This window comes from Schistocerca serialis, unplaced genomic scaffold (assembly GCF_023864345.2).
Source record: "Schistocerca serialis cubense isolate TAMUIC-IGC-003099 unplaced genomic scaffold, iqSchSeri2.2 HiC_scaffold_635, whole genome shotgun sequence".
Lineage (NCBI taxonomy): Eukaryota > Metazoa > Arthropoda > Insecta > Orthoptera > Acrididae > Schistocerca > Schistocerca serialis.
This window is the reverse complement of record NW_026048228.1, coordinates 5,001-10,000: the sequence shown is the minus strand read 5'-3', so window position 1 is coordinate 10,000 and position 5,000 is coordinate 5,001. Positions and strand designations below refer to the sequence as shown.

The 5,000-nt window shown below is 51.6% G+C and overlaps 1 non-coding gene across 1 annotated transcript in view; it reads left to right on the top strand.

Moving 5' to 3' along the window:
- Positions 1-3,649: 3,649 nt before the first annotated feature.
- Positions 3,650-5,000, top strand: part of LOC126448868 (small subunit ribosomal RNA) — a 1,910-nt gene continuing 559 nt past the window's right edge. Inside the window, exon 1 of the ribosomal RNA XR_007584276.1 lies at positions 3,650-5,000. This exon is cut by the window's right edge and continues 559 nt beyond it. This is a non-coding gene — a ribosomal RNA (small subunit ribosomal RNA).

Here is a 5,000-nt window from a genome sequence, read left to right as displayed (position 1 = left end):
TGACGTCACACTATCGGTATTGACGACTAGACTGATTCCTTATAATCATTTGCCATACACCGGTGGAAGCTGCCGAGACGAGTAACTACATGGCGGCCTCGCCGTGTCACTAATGTACAGAGATACAACAGTTTCGACTGGAACCGGATGAAACGTATACACGGCGCTGATTAGTAATAGATAGAGCCATCAAAATACAGATAATGTATACAACTGTCCGTATACATGCTGAAAGACTCTGCTCACAATCACAACCACACGTCAGCCAGACACTCTTATCACGCACTACTCTCTGCCTGTAACAGGCACAGAGACAATATGTAAGCACCAGCATGGAACAACACCCAGTGCATCCTCTCCGCCACATTAGACAATCCACACTATCATAACCAGACCGGGAGGTCCACTCACAAAACAGAATATCCCACCCTTCCGACAACCACCATTGCTCAGCTAAGCCACCAACACCCACACACGTCCTACACAGGGGTACACCCAACATCACAATACTGCCTCCTGTCACAGCACACAAACAATGGCAGGAATGAAAGACACAGGTCTGCCACAAGCATGGAATCAGAGCGCCGCCTGTCATGAGCCAAAGGTGCATCCTGACGTGGCAAATCAGATGATGCCGCAGGCATCCACTTACTATAATCACAATCAACAAACCGGCCGCCGCCGCCGCCGCCCCCCCCCCCCCCCCCCCCAATACACCTTTCCTTACAACAATGTGTACCTTAACCTAACCCATATTGCGCCTTAACCTAACCCATATTGCGCCTTAACCTAACCCATATTGCGCCTTAACCTAACCCATATTGCGCCTTAACCTAACCCATATTGCGCCTTAACCTAACCCATATTGCGCCTTAACCTAACCCATATTGCGCCTTAACCTAACCCATATTGCGCCTTAACCTAACCCATATTGCGCCTTAACCTAACCCATATTGCGCCTTAACCTAACCCATATTGCGCCTTAACCTAACCCATATTGCGCCTTAACCTAACCCATATTGCGCCTTAACCTAACCCATATTGCGCCTTAACCTAACCCATATTGCGCCTTAACCTAACCTATATTGTCCCTTAACCTAACCCATATTGTCGCTTAACCTAACCTATATTGCGCCTTAACCTAACCCATATTGCGCCTTAACCTAACCCATATTGTCCCTTAACCTAACCCATATTGTCCCTTAACCTAACCTATATTGTCCCTTAACCTAACCTATATTGTCCCTTAACCTAACCCATATTGTCCCTTAACCTAACCTATATTGTCCCTTAACCTAACCTATATTGTCCCTTAACCTAACCTATATTGTCCCTTAACCTAACCTATATTGTCCCTTAACCTAACCTATATTGTCCCTTAACCTAACCTATATTGTCCCTTAACCTAACCTATATTGTCCCTTAACCTAACCCATATTGTCCCTTAACCTAACCGATATTGTCCCTTAACCTAACCTATATTGTCCCTTAACCTAACCTATATTGTCCCTTAACCTAACCTATATTGTCCCTTAACCTAACCTATATTGTCCCTTAACCTAACCTATATTGTCCCTTAACCTAACCTATATTGTCCCTTAACCTAACCTATATTGTCCCTTAACCTAACCTATATTGTCCCTTAACCTAACCTATATTGTCCCTTAACCTAACCTATATTGTCCCTTAACCTAACCTATATTGTCCCTTAACCTAACCTATATTGTCCCTTAACCTAACCCATATTGTCCCTTAACCTAACCCATATTGTCCCTTAACCTAACCCATATTGTCCCTTAACCTAACCCATATTGTCCCTTAACCTAACCTATATTGTCCCTTAACCTAACCCATATTGTCCCTTAACCTAACCCATATTGTACCGTAACCTAACCTATATTGTACCTTAACCTAACCTATATTGTACCTTAACCCAACACACGTTGGGCCTTAACCTGCTCTGTAATTGTCATACGACGCGTTAAATTAGTGTAGTGTTGCCTAACTGCAACCCCCGCAATATAGTTTGCTACTCGCACTGCCCGGTCCCCAGAGTATCGCTTCATGTTAAACACCTTGCAGCTATACACTGTAATGCGGATGGCAGCAGGACGTACATGCTCAATGCCCTTCGCAGTTGTTCATTGGCATTCGCATGGCGAAGCACAGCCTACGTTGTGGTACGGCTTGTGTCAACTGTCCGCTGATGTTGTACGTCCAAATCACACACTGTACTGCACATTGGTCCTCATGTACTGAATGATACATCGTGGTACATGTGTGACCGTACCACGACTGCGCCAACAACGGCGAACCATACGGTCCAAATATTGTGCACTCAGCTACGTGTCGTCTCCCTATAAGAGCTGGATTGAAGTATGGTATGCCGTGGATGGCGATCAGCATGAGCCGTCTGTTGATGTAGTGGCGCGTGTTGTCAGACGTAGTCGTCTCTTCTCACACACCGTGATAGCATGGTGCACTGCGTTCCACATCTGCGACATGCGACAGAGGCCGGTTGACAGTCGTTCGCGCAATGGACATCGCATACGTACGGGGGCCACCTTCCACGTGTTCGCGAAGCGTGCACATGTTGTTGCGTGTATGTGGGCAGACATAGTGTGTCGTGACACCTGACACAGGCATGCAACAATCGTTGAATTTGCAAATGGCGATGGACGTCTACGTTTGCTGGTGACGTTACGCAAATGAAGAACTGGTAAACCGTTGTGGTGCGGTTGTTCTCGCTAGAGGTGAATCAGTGATGGCGACGATCGGTTGAGCTACCAACCGGTTGTTTCAGCGATACCCACCATGCCCACGAACGTGAATGGCATGTGGGTGTGAAGCGATACGCGGCGGTGGCTGGGTGGGACCGTCCCCGGCCGGTGAGGGGGGGCCTCCCGGCGTGCTGGCCGCGCGGTGCGTGGGCGCACGCGCTACAGCCGGCTGGTGGGGGCGGCCAGTGGCAGGCGCGCCGGCCGACGGAGGCGGCAGGCGGCGCAGCTGCGCGCCGGCGCACCCTGCACGCGGCGCCGTGCGGCCAAAGTAGGTCCTCGCGGGCCCGGTGCGAAGCGCGGTGGACATCTGCAGTGTGCTGGTCCGATTGAGGACTGTGTGCGCTGAGGATGCGCCGCCGCCCGGCGCTCGGCGCCGCGACGCCGTCTGCTGCTCGGTCGCCTCTGCGGTTCTCGCAGGTGGATTGTATCGCAGCTGTGCGGACGTGTTGGCGCGTGCGCTGTGCTGGGAGAGTTCGCTTCGGCACCCAAGTGGGGCTTTTGTCCTTCTGTGGCGCTGGCGTTGGAGCTGCCGGCCACCGTAGGTGGCGCGTGTTGTCTCCCGCCGGCAATGCCACGACAGCACGCTCCCGGGCCTCTGTCGGCAGCGGCAAGCTCAGTTGGGAGCACGGGTGGTCGCACCTAAAGCGTCTACTCGCCAAACTCCGGGCGATTGCGCCTCTCTCGAACCCGACCAAGTACTTAGGACGGCGCTGCGCGCCGCCGGGACCTGAGAGGGTTTCGAGGTGTATTGTGCAGGGGAGCTCAGCCTCCTCCTGTTTGCAGAATAATTGAGCGGACGCTTGCGTGTTCGCGCGGGCCCCCGGGACACACTCCCGGGCGGCCGGCTGCTCAGCTCTAGTTGACGCAGCTCCCTGGTTGATCCTGCCAGTAGTCATATGCTTGTCTCAAAGATTAAGCCATGCATGTCTCAGTACAAGCCGCATTAAGGTGAAACCGCGAATGGCTCATTAAATCAGTTATGGTTCCTTAGATCGTACCCACGTTACTTGGATAACTGTGGTAATTCTAGAGCTAATACATGCAAACAGAGTCCCGACCAGAGATGGAAGGGACGCTTTTATTAGATCAAAACCAATCGGTCGGCTCGTCCGGTCCGTTTGCCTTGGTGACTCTGAATAACTTTGGGCTGATCGCACGGTCCTCGTACCGGCGACGCATCTTTCAAATGTCTGCCTTATCAACTGTCGATGGTAGGTTCTGCGCCTACCATGGTTGTAACGGGTAACGGGGAATCAGGGTTCGATTCCGGAGAGGGAGCCTGAGAAACGGCTACCACATCCAAGGAAGGCAGCAGGCGCGCAAATTACCCACTCCCGGCACGGGGAGGTAGTGACGAAAAATAACGATACGGGACTCATCCGAGGCCCCGTAATCGGAATGAGTACACTTTAAATCCTTTAACGAGTATCTATTGGAGGGCAAGTCTGGTGCCAGCAGCCGCGGTAATTCCAGCTCCAATAGCGTATATTAAAGTTGTTGCGGTTAAAAAGCTCGTAGTTGGATTTGTGTCCCACGCTGTTGGTTCACCGCCCGTCGGTGTTTAACTGGCATGTATCGTGGGACGTCCTGCCGGTGGGGCGAGCTGAAGGCGTGCGACGCGCCTCGTGCGTGCTCGTGCGTCCCGAGGCGGACCCCGTTGCAATCCTACCAGGGTGCTCTTGAGTGAGTGTCTCGGTGGGCCGGCACGTTTACTTTGAACAAATTAGAGTGCTTAAAGCAGGCAAGCCCGCCTGAATACTGTGTGCATGGAATAATGGAATAGGACCTCGGTTCTATTTTGTTGGTTTTCGGAACCCGAGGTAATGATTAATAGGGACAGGCGGGGGCATTCGTATTGCGACGTTAGAGGTGAAATTCTTGGATCGTCGCAAGACGAACAGAAGCGAAAGCATTTGCCAAGTATGTTTTCATTAATCAAGAACGAAAGTTAGAGGTTCGAAGGCGATCAGATACCGCCCTAGTTCTAACCATAAACGATGCCAGCCAGCGATCCGCCGCAGTTCCTCCGATGACTCGGCGGGCAGCCTCCGGGAAACCAAAGCTTTTGGGTTCCGGGGGAAGTATGGTTGCAAAGCTGAAACTTAAAGGAATTGACGGAAGGGCACCACCAGGAGTGGAGCCTGCGGCTTAATTTGACTCAACACGGGAAACCTCACCAGGCCCGGACACCGGAAGGATTGACAGATTGATAGCTCTTTC